Source organism: Artemia sp. Qi Xiang Cuo, chromosome 19, assembly GCF_049724085.1.
Source record: "Artemia sp. Qi Xiang Cuo chromosome 19, ASM4972408v1, whole genome shotgun sequence".
Classification (NCBI taxonomy): domain Eukaryota; kingdom Metazoa; phylum Arthropoda; class Branchiopoda; order Anostraca; family Artemiidae; genus Artemia; species Artemia sp. Qi Xiang Cuo.
In genome coordinates this window covers 1,804,537-1,825,938 of record NC_142812.1, presented here as the reverse complement: position 1 = coordinate 1,825,938, position 21,402 = coordinate 1,804,537, and the positions used below count along the sequence as shown (strand labels likewise).

Below are 21,402 nucleotides of genomic sequence, written 5' to 3'. Positions count from 1 at the left end.
CCAATTAATTGAGAGCCAAATGTTTAAATGGCTGGGGCACGGGTAAATGGCAGGAGTATGAATGACTGACTCTCTTATTGGACACATACTTATCAGGTTAGTTTTTGGGAAGGAGGTATGCCTGCCTAGAGCCTTAGGCATGCATGCTGATCAAGAACTTAAAAAAGGGGCAAACAGCCTGAGTGAAATAGAGTGTGAAAGTGATCCATTTGGGGATGTGGATAAATCAATACAGACTCCTCTACCCAGAAGTGACTCCCCAATACAGACTCCTGTACCCAAAGGTAACTTCCCAAAGATAAGGGTTCCAGAAAACAACCCAGGTATGGATATTAGGAAAAAAAAGCAGTAGAATCAAGTTCAAGTACTGACATTCACTAAAAAAAAAATGATAGTACATCTTTTGCGATTGGACGGATAACCCTTTCTACAGAGAGCTTTCTAAGCCTGTAATGCAGTAATGGTAATACAACCAAAGAACAAGCAAGTTTAGTGGGTGAACTTATATATACAAAACTAAATGGTCTTAGCGTAAGACAGCAAGTAGTGATGGAAAAAAAATTAATGATTTATTCTATGAATTTGAAATTGATCATCTTCCAATTGAGTTACTTTTTTATACTTTAGAATAATTTCATCACCATTTCAATAAAAAAACTAGAATAATAAATTTTGTTTGATGTTAAAGCATTATATATGTGACTAGAAGCAGTGCCTCTTGGATGACAGGAATACTAAAGAAAAATCATAAAGTATACTCTTTTATGAGAACAGGTGAAAGAGTATTTTGACCCTGTTCCTCCCACATGAAATTTACTGTCTCCTCCCCTCCCCCCCCCCAGGATAAGAAAGTAATAAGTTTTAAATAAGTCCCTTAGCCACTAGATAAGACTGAGTAGACAAAAATATGTACAAGATTTATTACTATTCTAATTTATTCAAATAACTGTATAATGAGAAACAATTGCTCGGCTTGAGGCTTCAGGTACCTGCCATATAGCATTCCACTATTCTTTTCTGTTGGTGATTGTCTGGTTATCACCAACAGAGGCAAGGACCATTGCTGATATACGTACATATTTCGAGCCGACCTCAGATCATAATAGACCAAAATGGTGATAACAAAAAATATGACTTTATTTACTGTTAGCTAGGTGGCAGTAAACTGAACAACTTGCAAACTCTGTGATTATTGCCAATATGTTTTACTGTTATGATTTATGGTATAGGGCTAGTATTCATAAGAAAAGCGTAAAATTTTACAGTATTTATTACCACATAACAAGTAAAATCACTGAGAGGTAAAGAGGTGTCAAAACGCCTCCTATTTATATGCTCTTCTTGCCAGAGCACACGACTCTTGTCAGAAGAGAAATATTTTGCCAGGTATTCTCGCTGCTTGATAGCCAGCTAACCAGCCCTTTTAGAATTAATTCGGTTGGTAATTTCCCTCATATTTGCCAACTGTTGATCTACCCTCCAATATACATTTTCGAGGTCATGGGAGTCCACACCTGTTACTGTGACAAACGATCTGACACCATTTGTGAGGTCATCTGTGAGGAGGTAATTATGCAAGTAAAATGCAGCTTTAATCAGGATAGTGACGGTGCTTGGCTTTAAAAGTATAGGTCTCCATTTGGAACTTAGAATTCCAAAATCATTTTTTATTATTCTCCTTGCTCGGGACAGACGACAATTAAATGTTCGTTCTAAAGCTGAGAGGTCCTACCTCAAAAGGGACGTGCCTGATTTGGTTTTAGAGGACATACTTCATCGCCCACAAACATATAAGGAAACTTAAATGATTGTGGGCTCATATTTGGAAGAGGTTGTGTGCCTGTTATTTCAAGCAAATTTATGGTCCTATGTGAATTTTAAATTCTTCTTAAGACCATAGGCGGGTGTGCCCTGTTTGTCTCTTTTTGAATTCCTGATCAGCATGCCTATGACTCTAGGCAGGCATGCCTTTCCAGAACTAACCTGACAAGTATGTGTCCAATAAGAGAGTCCTTCATACTCCTGCCATTTACCCGTGGCCCAGCCATTTAAACATTTGCCTCTCAATTACGTGAACTATCTGTCTTGACTTTTTTCTGTCCTACAGTTACCCAGCGTCTTGATTCAACCTATTGTAAAATACTTGATAACTTCAATTCAAAATTCAATTCAAACCAGGTTCGTTGATTTTGAATTGAAGTTATCAAGTATTTTACAACGGGTTGCATCAAGACGCAGGGTAATGACGCTGGTTGCATCAAGACACCATTTGTGATGTCATCTGTGAGGAGATAATTATGCAAGTAACATGCAGCTTTAATCAGGATAGTGACGGTGCTTGGCTTTAAAAGTATAGGGGATCTATAATCTCACCATTTGGAACTTAGAATTCCAAAATTATTTTCTATTATTCTCCTTGCTCGGGACAGACGATAATTAAATGTTCTTCCACAGCTGAGAGGTCCTTACCTCCAAAGGGACGTGCCATATTTGGTTTTAGAGGAAAGACTTCATTGCCCACAAACATATAAGGAAACTTGAATGATTGTGGGCTCATATTTGGAAAAGGTTGGGGTATAGATATGTTCAATCTATTTTCATTCAAGGCTCCCTCAAATGACGACAATGCAAATATTCCAGCGTCACCTTCATTTCCATAGCTCTCTATATCAATATGTGTGAAACTGTAATTTGCATCACACACAGCAAAGAGAACCACTGAAAAATTAATTTTATAGTTGCAAAACTCAGAACCACTTTTGAACGATACATGGATTTCTATATGTTTTCTATCAATTGATCCTAAACAATTTGAGAAATTCCATATTGGCCAGTATTCTTCAATGATCTTGAAAAAATCCTCTTTCAATGGGGATTTGAGGTAATCTGCTTCCAAATCTTCGCCAATTTCTTTCAAAGTGTCTTTTATAATAGCTGATGTTTTTAACTCTTAAGTTGCATAATTCTACAACTATGGGTCTGGCTTTCGCAGATAGTTTGCCAATGCTTATGGATGATACAACATCAGACTGAGTAATTGGTATGTCAGGAAATTTCCCAGCACATAGTGACATGAATCAACTTTCTGTGTTTTCGATGAAGGCATGTCCTTTCACCCCAAAGACTGTAATTTGGTTGCTTAAAGCCTGCTGTTCAAAACGGTCATTTAATCTTGCTAGGTTGGACTGGATAGGCCTGAAATAGCTTTCAAGGTCTTTCATGGATGACTCTAAAGTAGCCAAAGAAGATTCAATAGAAAACATGCGTTTGCTGTTGCTTATCTCAAGAGATAGTGACATAATTTTGCATGAATACCGGTTCCTCTGTCATTTTAATCACTGCCTCATCTACTTGGGTAGAGATCTTAGCCAATATGAGGTCATCAAGTAACCCTTTTACTGAAGATTTAAGGTTTTCATGCTGCAGAAAATCTGCTAGCATTCTATATTTGGTTTTTATACTATATATGTAGTTAGTGAGCATGACAGGGGTCGTAAAGTGAGCAACGTCGAGGATTAGGGACTTTGGGGCCTTCCTAAGACCGATATAGCGACCAGATCAGGACGGCAATTGAGTAATCAGGTTAGCAAACCAAAGAATAGAAACTGAACAAGAACAAGCCGTTCTGGCGAGACGCTGTTTATCAAAAGTCGTGTTCCAGCGACCAACAAAGGTCTTGTTGATCAACATTGTTTATCAAAACGACCCACGATTGAAATCTTTGTTTGTGAATCTTGTTGATCAGATAAAGCGGGAATTAAAAAAAAAATCACGGCAAAACATTATATTGTCCATACAGTTGTAGAAGAGAAAAAAGAGATACTTTGCTATGAATCCTTTCCTATCTATTTCTTATAAATCGAATGTCTTTGTTTAATTATCGTTCACATATATGGGTGAACTAAATAAAGGCTATATATACTACAAGATTCCTGAACTTAGGTCAAAATAAGGTGAACATACTACTCACTGCATTTTCTAAAAACTACTATATCTAAATGCAATAATAATTTCACTTTAAAACATGCCTCCTCTCTCTTATGATCCCATATATAGGTTTTATAAGATTATAATTGCTTGGTAAATGTTTAACAACTAAATTTGGCACATCTCCTTGGCCAAAAATGATGATTTAAGTAGGTAAAGGTCTAAAATTTAGCGCTTTTAGAAGGAGACATGCCAGAACAAAGAGGGACAAAATGGTAGATTTGTAGATATTTTAGTAAATTTGTAGTTGGCTACATAATTTAGCTGGGATGAAAGTGAAAATGTCATTTGATGCCTTTTTTTGCTCTTTCATAATTCAGTAGCAGCTTATGGGGCCAATTGCATATTGAACCCTGGAAACCAAAGGTGTTTCATTTTTTTAACCTCACAAAGAAGTTATCAACATTAAGTAAGTTATTTAAAAGTGCTTAAAAATGTGGTAAAGTGGTTTTATGTTATTAAGGTGAGGTTGTTGTTGATACCTTTATTCTCCCTTTATAAGGGAGATATAATATGGCCCTAAGGTGATTAAATTTTGGTAGCGTGGCTTAGGCTATGACTGGACTAATGAGGCGTAACAGCTGGGAATATTCGAGGGACTAAATTTAGATTGAAGAGAGGTTGGCTATATACTTTTATTCAGCTAACATACACTAGTACAGGGTTTGATAATATATATATATATATATATATATATATATATATATATATATATATATATATATATATATATATATATATATATATATATATATATATATATATATATATATATATATATATATATATATATATATATATATATATATATATATATATATATATATATATATATATATATATATATATATATATATATTCCGCTGGGACTTGTGGTTCCAGGGAGACAACAAGTATCAGAAATTTACAATAAGATATAATGCAATAAGATACTTAGACACCTACAATAAGCCGACAATATTCCAAGGTATTTCTAATATCAACGGACCAGAGGTCAGTCCGGCATAAGATTAGTATCTGACACACCTTCCCCATAAAATATATCTTATACATTTTATCAACCACATCTTATTGGGACCCACTGACGCACATAGCTAGGAAGTGGTAATTTCTCAGTTTCTTATTTAGCATCCACCTGCCAGGATATGTTCCTTATCTTAATAAAAAGTGGTATTTCTAAACTTTTGTATTAGCGTCTTAATATTTTACTAATTTCTAAATTGACATAATTAGAAAGCGTCACCACAATACTCCCTATTTTGAGAAGAGTTGCCCTCAACTCTCAATATTTTACTTTTAACAAAATGTAATTTTGTACGTAATTCTTATACTGCCATCTTTGGGTCATTCTGTGCACATACCATCAATGGGTTTCTGTGAGGTCATGTTTATGGCCAAATATATGCCTTGTTTTTTGTTCCAAGGATATCAATTTTTGGAATTTATCCTTGTTTCTCTTTTTTTTTCTGTGTTTAAGACTGTAAAATTCTCTTTTCATCCTCATCCTTATATGCATCTTCTGTTTTAGTTTGACCCCCATTGGCTTAAGCATTAAATTAGTGTTTTTGCATACAGAGAGAAGCTAGTGCTTTTGCATGAGAAGCTAGAATTCCAATCAGTTGGTAACAGGTGACCAAAGAAGACTGAATAAATCTACGGTGAACAGTGACACAGTAATCTAAGAATTAATTTGTATTAATTAATCAGTTTTGTGTTGTTTGGATAAAATAAATTTGAGGTGAAAAGGGTTACTCTACATTATTTATTATAAAATACGTTTTGAGGTTACTGCATACTGCCTGGGATGGCAGCTTTCGCTATTTTGCTTTTGAACTATACAAAATTAGCCTAAAATCATATATTGAACATCAGAAAAGGGCCCAAACGATCTTTTGTGCACCCCTATTATGCATCAAGACATGTTTGTGGGAGGCAAACAATGGAATGGGTTACATCCATGGCCTAGACCTAGCCCATGGATATATTTGACCAGGAAATATACTACTTTCATATAACAACTATCGGGGACCGTTAAAGACCATGCAGTCAGACTTTGGTCTCAGCAAATCCACAAATGATAAGCCAGAAAGGATGATGAGCCAGCTTGCAGCTGAGACTTTGGACGTGTTTGACATGGGTCGTGTCATTTTCTATGCTCTTACAGGAGATTCCTCTCTCCTTGACCAGACAATAACAAGAAATAACCGTCAATTTGTTGTAGATGTTTTGTCACAAAATAAGTTTGATGGCACGGCCCTGTGCCTTCTTAGATCCATTTTAACTGGGGAAGAACAACCAAATGCCAAAGAAATCTTAAGACACCCTATGTTTCGGACATTAAAAAAAACCTTGGTGTTCTTTCTGACTACATCGTTTTGATTGCAACTTGATCTGCAACAGAGGAGCAAGCGACTGTATCCTGTTGGCGAAATACTGGAAATCTGAAAACCTGGTGCCCTGGCTGGAAACTGGCTGTCAAATCTCGATAGGGAGCTACATTATTGGATAAAAATGATACACATAGAAAATATGACACTGCAAAGATAGAAGACCTATTACGTTTACTAAGAAACTGGACTCATCACTTTTATGAGTTGGAGGTTGAAAGCCGAGTTATTGGGGAATCACCGGAGGAATTGTGTAAATACTTCGAAACACAATTTCCAGACTTGCTGATGCATGTTTTTAATGTTTTCAGTTACACTAAAGAAGAAGCAACTTTTAGGCCGTACTATGGTCTTGATACTCACAGTGAAGAAGTGAAAAATTCTCGACAGGTCAATTAGCAAAACAAAACTGATCCCATAGCATGGGATTTTAAAGGTGCCCCGTGACATCACGATATCCCTGGCAAGATTCCCATGAGAGCCCTGTTTCCAGCTTGCAGGCTTCTCGGGATTCCAGGTGTTCCAATATTCCCCTAGCAACCGCCATTGTTTTTCTAATATCCCTCTAAAAATAGAAGCCCCCATATAGGAGTATAGACGGCTATTACCGGAAGATGCCCGGGTATCCCATTATTCTTTTAGTATTTAAAAAGTTCAGCGTGTCAACATCAAAATGGATGCTCATACATTTTTGGACGTTGAAAGTGTTTGATTGAATCTAGAGTGCCTGAAGTAACAGTGGAAATTACAAGGTTGCCGAGTAACCCTACAATGGGACAAGATGTATGCAGGATTTGTTATATCATTAAGCAAGTTCAAGTTTGAAGAACAATTATGCTTTGCGGCTAAAGTGAATATAATGCATATGCAGAAACTACAAGACAGATTAAATGCGTTAACGAAATATATTGAAGAGAACAATCTATAAAAACGGTTTGTTACTAGCAAAATTTTTTTATTTGTATATGGTAATGAGTGTTAAAATGGATGGATTTGAGAGCCGAAAATCTTAAGTAATTTAGTAAAATTCGAGAAGTGGTTAATCTAGTCACAGAAACAGAGCATGCGCTTGGAATTTTGCCAGGGCTTGTCGTCAGAATCGTGCCAGGGTGGGAGTCTTGCCAGGGATGTTGTGAGGTAACAAAGCACCTTTAAAATCCCATGCTAATATACTTTGGGCCCCATTAAATAGATTGACCCCCACTACTAGCAACTAGCCGCATGAGTCCAACACAGATTTGCGCGCTCCTTCTCCCTTTTTTTTATGTATTTCTTAAAAAAGTAGAACACAATTTCTAACTTTAGCTTAAAGAGTTGAAGAAGGGAAAGCCCCTCGTACGTGGAAAATATATTTTTTTATTTTGAGTTTTAATCTATGTTCTTTATTTCAGTTGAAGCAACTTGTTTTTGCATTTAATCACGAGTAAGATTAGCTATGATCAGTTTTCTTTGAAGACCTTCTCCGTATTCTGAAATTGGGGAGCAGAATAATGGTCATGAATTTTTAATTATAATTATGAATAAAATATAAGAGGAGATGGACACGAAGAATTTTACTAGATAATGCTCAATTAGACAAGAACGCATATGTCAAATCTGCGACTACGTCTCAACGAGGATAGAGCCGTTTGATTGCCGTTCGATAATTTTTTCTGCAAACACATTTGAAGATATGTTGACAAAAACATTTGAGTCTGAAGAGGTTGATTCCACGTAAACTCAATGCTGTTGAACTCACACGCACAGTTCTTAATACTTTAATACACTCCTGCTGCATTTCTTGGAATGCATAGCATATTTTTTGGTTTATTTTACCCCAAGCATAGCTTATTCTGAAATACCATCGATTTTGGGCTAATATGACCCGGAAAATGTGTCTGTGGGTGGATGACCTGGAAAATGTGACTGTGGCAGAATTCATCTTGATCAAGAAGAAAAATTATTGGTTATAATTATACATTTTTTGAGTCTGTGAAACCTGAGTTATTCGTTGCAAATGTTCCAAACTTCCCAGGAGTGGCGTAAATTCATCAAAATTCGGGGGGGGGGGATTAGGAACCAATTTTTTAAATCAAGTAAAAATGATAGTAAAACTAAAAAATAAGCCATTTGGTACCACAAAGGTAATTTTTAGTACTATAAAGGTACTTTGTAATACTATAAAGGTAAATATGTACTAACAAAATTTATCTGCTTCTGTTCATGCTTCAATTATGCTGGTATATCTTAGTTTTGACAAGATTTTGGAAGAAATTAATTTCGGATGGGGGGGGGAGGGGAAACTCGGGCCTGGGAGTTTCAAACCGCATGTCTGTGAGGGAAGTTGCCCCCCCAGTCCCATGTCAAATTTCTTCACTGCTTCCCAGAGTATTTAGTAACTATGGAGAAATAAAAAATCAAACAGTTCTTGGCAAAGAACTGTAAGTAAAGACCGACAAGACTCAATACTAACCTAAACTCTAAAAAACGTAATTTTGATACAAATAAATACATTAAAAGAATTGGCTTATCAGGGTGATTTGAAATAAATAAATTTCATTAAGTCTAGTGTAACTCATTAAAGGGTACGAGCCTGAGAAAATGTGCCTGATTTTCGAAAAGAGGTGGAAACACTAAAAGTCATAAACACTAAAAGCCCCTAAAACTCATAGAATCTTAATGAAAATCATGCAATCAGATTCAGCGTAACAGAGAAACCTACTGTAGAGGTTTCAAGCTTCTATCTGCAAAACTGTGGTATTTTGTATTTTTGGACAGAAGATAGATCACGGATGTGTCTTTATTCGTTTGTTTTTCCCCAGGGTGAAGATATCGACCCAGGGTCCTGGAATTTCTTGACAGGGTTCATTCTAACAGAAATTAATTGTCATAGTGGCTTCTTGATTTCACCCAAGAGATTGAAGGGCAACTAGGCCCCCTCCCCACCTCTTTCCCCAAAGTCGCCCGATTAAAATTTTTAGGTAGCCATTTTGTTCATAATAATTTAAAGACCCAATATTTATGTCTTTGGATGTAAAATGATCCCCCTCCCCCCAAACCCAGCCTCAGAGAAAAGGTCTTTAAGTTATAAAGTTTCCCCATTGTTTACGCATTTGTGATTGGGAAGTGCGTATACATTTTCGTATAGGGTGGGGGTAAGATTTCTGCTGGGGATTTTTCCACGGGAGAATTTTCCATCGATAGGGAAGTTTCCAGGGGTTGAACTTGTCAGGAGAAATTATACACTGGGGGAATTTGCCAGAATTCCTAAACAAAATTCTTTTTATAGGTCTTGCGTTCTCTTTTTCGTCTCAATTTTATGCATCAAGATGTTAAGGGTAACTGTCAGGGGTAAGTCTTCAACGAGATTGAATTTTCTAGAGGATCTTTCAATGTCGAGGGGGATTTCTCTGTGGAGGTGGGGCCAGATTGATTGACATTATTTAAAAGAGATCAGAAATTTAAAAAAATAAGTTTTTTCAGCTGAAAGTAAGGACCAACATTAAAATTTAAAACGAACAGAGATTACTACGTATATGAAGGAGATTGCTCCCTCCCCTACACCTCATTTTTTACGCTAATGCTTGATTTTTGTCTCAATTCTTTCAGAACGACTCCTGAAACACAAAAGTCGTGCAATTATAAAAATAAGAATCTTTTTTAAAGAACTAAAAAATTTATCATAAACATCAAAGTTATGAGGAGGGGTCAGTCCCCTTAATATAAGCAATGATTTCTGCTTGTTTGGTTTCCATGTCGGTCCTTACTTTCAGTAAAAAAAAACCTTTTTTTTATTTAATACAATAATAGGGCGTCAAGTATGGGGGGAGGAAGTATGACGGCACTAGACCCAAGGTCCAAACCGGCGGTGCTGATCTCCGTTTTGTGGCCATTACGCCAGGAAGTGCAATGGGGGTTTTTCACTTTGATCAAATTTTCCACTTTGAACGGTTCGGATTTTAGACCCACTAAGTTTTATATTTTAGAAATTGTAAAAGGTATTTTATCTATGAATCATTAGAGTGGTGGGTTTAGATAGTCCCTGGGTTTTGTTCTCTCCAATATGTATATTTTTGTAGTAGCATTTTTCAAATTAGTCTATTTAAGATTTTTTTTCAAAGTTGGATTTTGCTTGCTTTCAATAGAAAAAAAAAATGATTATGTCTTTTCACCTGTTTTGAAACCAAATATATCGTGAAAATACGTTTATAGACGAAGGGGTTTGATTCTAAAGGTTTTTTGCTTTATTATTTTTGCTGTCCACATAGCCTTCTCGTTAAAATATAGTTCAAATTTTAATTTAGGTGTAATCCCTGCAATCCATCTTAGAATATAAAGGAGTGCCTTGTACAGTCATTACCTCATATCCTGCTACTCAATGTAAAAAGTCGAGGCTTATTCATAATTTTTTTTTTTACATTACTTCATTTCGATAGATTCGACATTGCAAACTACTATTAGTCGTCAACTCAACGTTTTACCCCCCATTTCGCACATAACATACTCTTAGACTATCTGCTGAAGGTGAGCATAAAGATAAAACTATTATTTTATACTCCTTAAATATCGAGGGGTATTGTTTGGCATGAGGAGTCTGAGACCCAAATCCTTATGACTGACAAACAAGGACAGCAGGATGCTTCTCAGTAACCCATAGAAGACAAAAACATGTAAGATATAGAAAAAATTGCCATACTTAAGAGTATTTTCATTCAATCCTGGGGAAACTGTTGATCTTGGCATATATCAGAGGCAAGATTCAAGCGTTGCCTATAGTAAATGAGCATATATAAGGCTCCAATGTATTCTTATTATAAAAACTTCAAACAGCCACTTTAAATGAATGGAATAGTTGTATAAAATTCAGAGGGGAATCTCTCTCTCTGCGAGTAAGTAATTATTTTATGTTGTTTTATTCTCTGAGTAAGTGACTCGTTTGTCTGGCCCCTTCTTTACAGGCCAATGAACCTTTGGGGGAATAGTAAAATGTAATATTGTATGTGTATTTCACGATGAATAAATCTTATCTAATTGTTTATTTTAATTCTGTTTGTTTTAGGGTTTATTTATTCTTTATTAGTCCTTCCCCGTCGTGTTGAGTTTAGTTTTTTATGGCTATTTACTTTTCTTTTGAAAATCTCTTTCGGAAAGTTCGTTTTTTTATTAATCGATAAACAACCGTATATCAGGTTGAAATTTTTCTCGTGAGTTTTTTATTGAATGTAGGAAGAAGTTGTGTTAAAATATTTGAACCCCCTCCCCTCAAATGTTTTTTTTAGCAAATTCGTCAAAAAAAACAAATAAAATGAATTTCTTTCCAAATTTAGCTCATTGACGATGCTATACAGTTGTGTAGGTAATATTACGATTCGATTGTGACAACAAATCGGTCAGATAATCTTGAGAAACAAGGAATTATATCTTTCCAAGTTAAGCAGCAATTCGTAAACGTAAGGTGAAACTTATGGTGAGGTGAAACTTTCACGTAAGGTGAAACTTGTTTACGTATGGTATTTGTTATTGGGAAGTATGCATGCATTTTTTAGGTGGGGAGGAGAGGACGAATGTATTAGCTGGGTTGCAAGGTTTGCACCATGGGTTGCAAGGTTTCCCATATAGCCTGAATAGTATCAGCTATCATTTTAGTAGCAGTGGACCTACCAATTAAATACTGAAAAGATAGCGAACGTTTGCTATCTCCAGTGGCTAAATATATAAGCGTAAGAGCCAATCTTTCCTCTCCACCAAATAAAACTACATCTAGTTTTTGAATAAATAGTTTTTGAACCAAAATGAGTATTTGTGATATGAAAATGATGAAAGTTGCATTCAAAGACAATATTGAAAGGACCATAATTTTTTTCTCTTTTTGTAACATCAACACTGTCAGCCCATACCATCCACTATTTGATTTCAAAGTTTATGTCAATTAAGACCTTGGGAACTGTGTTAACAGTATGTTCCATGGCAAACTACATCTAGTTTTAAAATTAACAATAGTTTTTGAACCAAAATGAGTATTTTTTATATGAAAATGATGAAAGTTGCATTCAAAGACAATATTGAAAGGACCATAAATTTTTTCTCTTTTTGTAACATCACCACAGTCAGCCCATGCCATCCACTATTTGGTTTCAAAGTTTATGTCAATTAAGACCTTAGGAAATTTGTTAACAGTATGTTCCATGGCAAACTACATCGATGTTTTGAATAAACAATGAAAAATATGCTGAATTATCTACTCTTAAAATCTCAATTTTAGTAAATAACAGCCAAAATTTTATTCCAAACCTGCTTGTAGTTCTCCTATTAGAAATACCTAAAAAATAATATATCTTCCATACAAGACTATTTGTTTAGAGCAGTTTTTTAAAAACTATTTATATTATGTATGTTATTAATCATAAAATCTTTTAAGTATAGCAATAGTCGTCTTTACAGCTGATGATTGCCTCAAGCTATGGGTATTTCTAAAGAGAGTTTGTGGAAAAGAGGAAGGCCACCAAATCTAGAAGTGGAGATGCTAGAAAAGAGGGAAAATAGGTGTGGGTGCTGTTCAAACACATGGGATTTGTGGGACAGTATTTATGGACAATTATGGGACATTGTCATGCAGCAATGCTAATGCAACCCAAGACGAGCAAGTTTAGTGGGTGAATTTATATCTACAAAGCTAAATGGTCTCAGTGTAAGACAGCAAGTAGTGATGGAAAAAAATTAATGATTTATTCTATGAATTTGAAATGGAACATCTTCTGATGGAGTGACCTTTTTATACTTTAGTATCATTTTATCACCATTTCAATAAAAAAACTAAAATAATAAATTTGTGTCTGATGTTAAAGTGTTATATATGTGACTAGCAGCAGTGCCTCTTGGATGGCAGGCATAATGAAGAAAAATCATAGAGTATACTCTTTTGTGAGAACATGTGAAAGAATATTTTGACCCTGTCCCTCCCACATGAAATTTAAAGTCTCCTCCCCCCCCCCCCAGAATAAGAAAGTAATAAGTTTTAAATAAGTCCCTTAGCCACTAGATAAAAATGAGTAGAAAAAAATATGTACAAGATTCAATACTATTATAATTTATTCAAATAACTGTATAATGAGAAACAATTGCTCGGCTTGAGGCTTCAGGTACCTGCAATATAGCATTCCACAATTCTTTTCTGTTGGTGATTGTCTGGGAATCACCAACAGAGGCAAGGACCATTGCTGATATACGTACATATTTCTAGCCGACCACAGATCATAATAGACCAAAATGGTGATAAAAAAAATCTAACTTTATTTACTGTTAGCTAGGTGGCAGTAAACTTAACAGCTTGCAGACTCAGTGATTATTGCCAATATTTTTTTACTGTTATGATTTATGTTATAGGGCTAGTATTCATACGAAATGCGTAAAATTTTATAGTATTTATTACCACATAACAAGTAAAATCACTGAGAGGTAAAGAAGTGTCAATACGCCCTCTATTTATATGCTATTCTTGCCAGAGCACACGACCTTTGTCAGAAGAGAAATATTTGGCCAGGTATTCTCACTGCTTGATAGAGAGCTCACCAGCCCTGTTGGAGTTGATTCGGTTGGTAATTTCCCTCATATTTGCCAACTGTTGATCAACCCTCCAATATACATTTTCGAGGTCATTGGAGTCCAAACCTGTTACTGTGACATACGATCTAACACCATTTGTGATGTCATCTGTGAGCTTGTAATTATGGAAGTAAAACGCAGCTTTAATCAGGTTAGTTATGGTGCTTGGCTTTAAGAGTATAGGGGATCTAAAAACTCTCCATTTGAAGCTTAGAATTCCAAAATTATTCTTTATTATTCTCCTTGCTCGGGACAGACGATAATTAAATGTTCGTTCCAAAGCTGAGAGGTCCTTACCTCCAAAGGGACGTGCCATATTTGGTTTTAGAGGAAAGACTTCATCGCCCACAAACATATAAGGAAACTTGAATGATTGTGGGCTCATATTGGGAAAAGGTTGTGGTGTAGGTATGTCCAATCTATTTTCATTCAGGGCTCACCCAAATCATGAAAATGCAAATATTCCAGCGTCACCTTCACTTCCAAAGCTCCCTATATCAACATATGTGAAACGGTAATTTGCATCACACACAGCAAAGAGGACCACCGAAAAACAAATTTTATAGTTGTAAAACTCAGAACCACTTTTGAATGATGCCTGGATTTATATGTTTTCCATCAATTGATCCTAGACAATTTGAGAAATTCCATATAGGCCAGTATTCTTCACTGATCTTGAAAAAATCCTCTTTCGATGGGGATTTGAGGTAATCTGCTTCCAAAACTTCGCCAATTTCTTTCAAAGTGTCTTTTATAATAGCTGATGTTTTTAACTCGTAAGTTGCAAAATTCTACAACTATGGGTCTAGCTTTCGCAGATAGTTTGCCAATGCTTATGGATGATACAACATCAGACTGAGTAATTGGTATGTCAGGAAATTTCCCAGCACATAGTGACATGAATCGACTTTCAGTGTTTTCGATGAAGGCATGTCCTTTCACCCCGAAGACTGTGATTTGGTTACTTAAACCCTACTGTTCAACACGGTCATTTAATCTTGCCAGGTTGGACTGGATAGGCCTGAAATAGCTTTCAAGGTCTTTCATGGGTGACTCTAAACTAGCCAAAGAAGATTAAATAGAAAATATACGTTCGTTGTTGCTTATCTCATAAGATAGTGATATAATTTTGCATGAATACCTGTTCCTCTGTCATTTTAATCACTGCCTCATCTACTTGGGTAGAGATCTTAGCCAATATGAGGTCATCAAGTAACCCTTTTACTGAAGATTTAAGGTTTTCATGATGCAGAAAATCTGCTCGCATTTTATATTTGATTTTTATACTATTTATGTAGTTAGTGAGCATGACAGGGGTCGTACAGTGAGCAACGTCCAATATTAAGGACTTAAGGGCCTTCCTAAGACCAAACCAGGCACCAGATCGGGACGGCATTTCAGTAACCAGGTTAGCAAACCAAAGAACAGAAACTTAACAAGGAAAAGCCGTTCTGGCGAGACGCTGTTTATCAAAAGTCTTGTTCCAGCGAACAACAAAAGTCTTGTTGATCAACATTGTTGATCAAAACGACCCACAATTGAAATCTGTGTTTGTGAATCTTGTTGGTCAGATAAAGCGGGAATTAAAAAAAAGAACGGCAAAACATTATATTGTAAAATTGTAGTTGTAGAAGAGAAGAAAGAGATACTTTGCTATGAATGCTTTTATATCTATTTCTTATACATCGAATATTTTTGTTTAATTATCGTTCACATATGTGGGTGAACTAAATAAAGGCTATATATCCTACAAGATTCCTTAACTTAGGTCAAAATAAGGTGAACATACTACTCACTGCCTTTTCTAAAAACTACTATATCTAAATGCAATAATACTTTCACTTTAAAACATGCCTTCTCTCTCTTATGATCCCATATATAGGTTTTATAAGATTATAATTGCTTGGTAAATGTTTAACAACTAAATTTGGCACATCTCTTTGGCCAAAAATGATGAATTGAGTAGGTAAAGGTCTAAAATTTAGCGCTTTTAGAAGGAGACATGCCAGAACAAAGAGGGACAAAATGGTAGATTTGTAGATATTTTAGTAAATTTGTAGTTGGCTACATAATTTAGCTGGGATGAAAGTGAAAATGTCATTTGATGCCTTTTTTATGCTCTTTCATAATTCAGTAGCAGCTTATGGGGCCAATTGCATATTGAACCCTTGAAACCAAAGGTGTTTCATTTTTTTAACCTCACAAAGTTATCAACATTAAGTAAGTTATTTAAAAGTGCTTAAAAATGTGGTAAAGTGGTTTTATGTTATTAAGGTGAGGTTGTTGTTGATACCTTTATTCTCCCTTTATAAGGGAGATAAACTATGGCCCTAAGGTAATAAACTTTGGTAGCGTGCCTTAGGCTATGACTGGACTAATGAGGCGTAACAGCTGGGAATATTCGAGGGACTAAATTTAGATTCAAGAGAGGTTGGCTATATACTTTTATATATACTTTTATTCAGCTAAGATACACTAGTACAGGGTTGTCAGTCAGTCCTTCGTCTGTTTGAAGTTGCTCTTTTCGAGAAGTTAAGTAATTTAGAATTCTATCTTTTTTCAAGGTCGCCCTAACACCATGTGTCGGTTCCGCAGCATGTACTATCTAGTGAGTTTGTCGTTTTAAAAAATTGCTCATGAATCTTTCCCCTGGTATGCCATCACTAGAAAATTTATCAGCCACGCCGTGTATATTCGCTATTTGTGTCAAAATGCTTCTCAATTGCTCCTTAGTTACTGGAAACCCGGCTTTCTTTATGTCCTTTGCCCAGGTTACATTAAGTGCCTAAATTGCTTCACTGGGAATTAGAGGAGGTCCTCGTTTTGGCTTTATCCTCCCCTCCTCCCAGCCTTTCCCCTCACCGGTAATTTTTTTTTTATCTGATCAGCCAGTATACTTTAGGAATACCATTGTCTTCAGTTGCCTTCCTTATTGACTAACCCTTTTTAAAATGATTCTCTAGTGCTGTATTTCAATTGTATTTCATGACAGTCCCGTTCACGTTTGTGTCTCTTCTTGTGGCTGGTCTTGCGGACTGGTCATGCCGTTCCATCATTAGCTATAACCCTTGTTTCGCAAATTTCATTTCTTTCAATGGCTTCAATTTCTGCCGTCGTATCGAAAGTATTATCGCTAAGGAAAGAAAATATTTTAAAATTCTAAATAATAATTTTACCCAACACCAGGGCTAGCCCTAGACGTTTTTTTGGGGTAAGCGGACTATTTTTTGTCAAACTTTGTGACCCTTTGTCATGCATCGAGAGACAAAGTTTAAAACTGGATTCAAGACTAGCCCAGTTTTCATTGATATGATCTGGATCACGTCTAAAATTTATTAGCCAAATTCGTTCCAAGGTCAAAACACTGCAGTCACACAGCTTCATGAAAATTAATTTAACACGCGCTGGGCACACGTGATGTTCACGCGACGAGTGCTGAATGACTGGTTTAAATGGTTTGTAATATCCTGGTTAATAATATCCAATTTTAGACAGATGTTGTCTGGTTGAACTCAGAAACAATATTCAATTTTTTTTATTGCATGAAATCAGTTTATATTGAATTACATTGGTTATATTAAAATGAAAAATTTTAAATATTAAAAACAATATTTCTTCTCGTCTTCTCAAGATCATTTATTGTTCATGGTATTTCGGGACATCAACCATGGTAAATACTTGACCACACCTTTGAAAAGCCTCCGACAGATTAATAAAGTCACTAAATCCTTTTTCTCCAATTCTTCTTTGATTTTATTCTTCATAAAATAACCATAACGGTTATCCAAGCTGTCCATTGATAGGCTACCAATTCGTAACAACTGATCACCATCCTTCAAAAAGGATGGCATGTTCTTCCCCGCTGGCCCGAAAATGAGATAAATAAAATGGCTTGCGAGGGAGAGAGATCTTTGAAAAGAAATAGTGGAACCATCTTCGAGGTATTGATAAAGCCCTATCAGACTATGAGGATCTCCGCCCGCCTTGCTCCATTGAACCTGTAGAACTTCTCCCATTGCCGGAACATTTTGATTCTTTGAAGACAGTTTCTTAGGTCTATCCATTTTTTTAAGAGAATTCTTCACAATCCAATATAATCGGTCTCTGTGGATGCTTTTCCAAAAATGGTAAACACTGAGTTACTCCTTTCTATAGGTGTGAACTAAAACTAATTCAAATACTTAACTTGCCTGAAGTTGAGGTTGACGTCCCTGAAGGGAGGTTTACTCGCTCGCTTTGATTAGCAAAAACCTAGAGAAGGGGAATGTTCTAATAGAGAAATGGACTCCCCTCTTGATATCGTATATTATTCATTTTCCTTTTTTAGAGATAGCTGTAGCACTTTTCGGGTCCTAGTGAGTACTGATGTGGTTTCGCTTTCCCCCCTGTGTATTTATACTGTTCCCAGAACATACACGGGTTAATATTTTAGAGGGAACGCCTTGACATATTCCAAAAAAGCCGTCTAGACAAGTATTTGGGAAAATAGAAAAACAACGACGGTTGCCATGGGGAAATATTAAAAAACCTGGACATATTCCGCAATAACCGTATAGACAAGTATACGGGCAAATAGAAAAACAATAGTGCTTGCTATAGAACACCTGAGAGTGTCATGGGAAGTCTGCCAGCTTGAAATAGGGCTGCGTTAAAAATCTCATATTAATTTATCTATGGCTGTCACAGAAATCGAACGTTAATTTTCCAATGGATGTTGCAGAAATCCTATGTTAATTTTCCTATTATTGCTACTTTTCTGTTACCCCGAGCACATTTCAATTAATCATACTGTAACACCTGGGAATCTTGCCAGCTTGAAACAGGGCTGTCGTGACGTCAAAGGGTTGCTGTCGGAATCCCATGTTAATTTCGTATCTAACCGTTGAATGGCGAGGGTGGAAACCGTGTGGAAAACGTGCTTGCATGGAAGTCGTTTTTGATCATTATCTGACATCTCTAACATGCATATACTGCATTCATTCTTCCGAGACTCACTATCTCTGAACTCTTTGTCTAGTTAAGCCCAATTAAAGAATGATGGTAGGCTTAAAGATCAATATGGAAATGTCAAATATATAGAATTTAAATATCCCAGCTGGTCATATGTAAAATGAGCTCACAAGTAAAAAAAACTATCAAAATACTTCAGGGAATGTCAGATATTTATCCCTGCTGCTTTTAAGGATTGGAACTTCGTCTAGGCACCGAGTAACGCCTTACATCTAGTTGTCTCAATTGAGATGGTACGAAAAATAGAAAGGTCTGTAATAATTGTGGACAGTGGGCGTCTGTGTGTCGATGGTACGACGTTGATGATACCTGTTAGTTCGTCGTCTTAACCATCGACGATTGCCATGGTTAGGTTGCCTTGGGGACGCCTTGCTTCCTAGAGCTCTCTCCCTAATGACCCTCTCTAGTTTCTTCCAGTGCTCCCCTTTCTCGCTTCTGCTCCTCATTATAGGTAGTGGTCATAAAAATACGGGGCCAGGCAAACAACCGTCGAAGTTTATTTCCTTTCGGCACACAGGACAGTTGAGATGTTCATTTAACCATTGGTTAAACACATAGTTTGCTAAATGTTTAACCACAAATAGTTATTGTTGGCTTTATAAACTCTTCTGTTCAAATTCTTCCCATGGTCACTTTAACCCGGAATAAACCCATTATCTAAAATGCAAACATTGCAAATTGTCAACATCAACAACCCCACTTCTTAGAAATTCTCTTTATCAGTTCTGTCAAGTAGCCAGATGTGTATCTAAAGGTGGGTACCAATTTGAATTATTTTTGTCAGTTCGAATTCTGTATCTGTCCTAGCCATATGTACCTTCACTGTATTATATGTATAAATAAACGTTTTATACTCTGAACAAAGAATATGTGATGGTTAGAGGTTCTAGGCATCCTTGACCGGTAGAACCCAGATAATAGGCCAACGCTACCATAAGACCCTAAAGAGAAGAAGTCTCACTGTACAGAGAAATAGACAATTCACAGAGAAGTGAACAAAGAAACTTTACAATCCACTGCTTATTTGGTTTATCTTTTCTCGACTGTTTAAACTTAGAACAACTTGAACAGAGCAGCGAAGTTAACTGACCATACCATTTGTCCATTTGATGAGTAGGATCTTCATAGTTATTACGGTGTGACCAGTCCTGTGCGCTAGTTTACATTTAAACTTCTTAATCGAAGCAGCATCTAATTTAATCCCATTTCTTTTCCCTTTTCTTTGATTTTGGGAGGTCGATACTTCTAAAGTCACCATAATAGCGCAATGGTTAAATATATCATTAATAATTACCTTCAGATCACTAAATCTTAATTTTTCTTAGATGAGTAGGTCTTTCTAGGTCTATATCATAATGGTTTCAAATTAAATAGTTTTTGCATTCTCATAAGTGCTTTTTAGTAATATTTGTTATATAGGTTATGTCTTGTATGGACTGTTAAGCCATGTGAACTATTTTGCACAGCATGTGACGCTAGTTTACATTTAAACTTCTTAATCGAAGCAGCATCTAATTTAATCCCATTTCTTTTCTCCTTTCTTTGATTTTGGGAAGTCGATACTTCTAAAGTCACCATAATAGCGCAATGGTTGAATACATCATTAATAATTACCTTCGGATCACTAAATCTTAATTTTTCTTAGATGAGTAGGTCTTTCTTGGTCTATATCATAATGGTTTCAAATTAAATAGTTTTTGCATTCTCATAAGTTCTTTTTAGTAATATTTGTTATATAGGTTATGTCCTGTATGGACTGTTAAGCCATGTGAACTATTTAGCACAGCATATGACTAGTAAGTAGTAATATAAAGTAGTGGTAAATAGTCAATAACATACTTTAACACTAGAATATAACGAAGTACAAAACGTCAGTTTGGCTTATGAGCGATCCAGATATTAATATTTGATCTATAGTCTTTAACTATATATTTTTAATAGAACCATAAAAAAAAGACTTAAATTAAAGGGTTTCAAATATGACCAGCAAAGATTGAGCACCTAGGCTCAATTTTGAAATAATATTAGGATAAACACCTGGTTTGTTTTCACAGGCTTCTGTTAAAAGATTCACAAATATTTCATCAGCACAAACTTCAGGATCGTCTTCATATTGTCCCGGTTGTAAATGTGTTATATACCATTTCTTCTTCTTATTACCACTTTCTTCTTCATCAGGCTCTGTTTCAGATTCAGATGAATCAGATTGTTAAGATGAATATTTCTAAAAGGGTAGAATATCTTCAAGCAATTTAGCCCTAAGTTATAAGATTATCATTAAATATTTTCGTAGATACTGAATAGCAGTTAGAGACAGGTTAGCAGTTACAGAAAGGTAATTAAAGCAGATAGGGTAGCAGGTCAACAGATGGAGACAAACTAAGAGAAAGTTTGTCTCTTAAGAAATAAAACGTGCTAGAAGTGAAAATTGCGACAT

General features: G+C 35.8%; 1 pseudogene; it reads right to left on the bottom strand.

The window, feature by feature from the left end:
* Positions 1 to 6,804: 6,804 nt before the first annotated feature.
* Positions 6,805 to 15,351, bottom strand: LOC148940403 (uncharacterized; annotated as a pseudogene).
* Between the last annotated feature and the right edge of the window lie 6,051 nt (positions 15,352 to 21,402).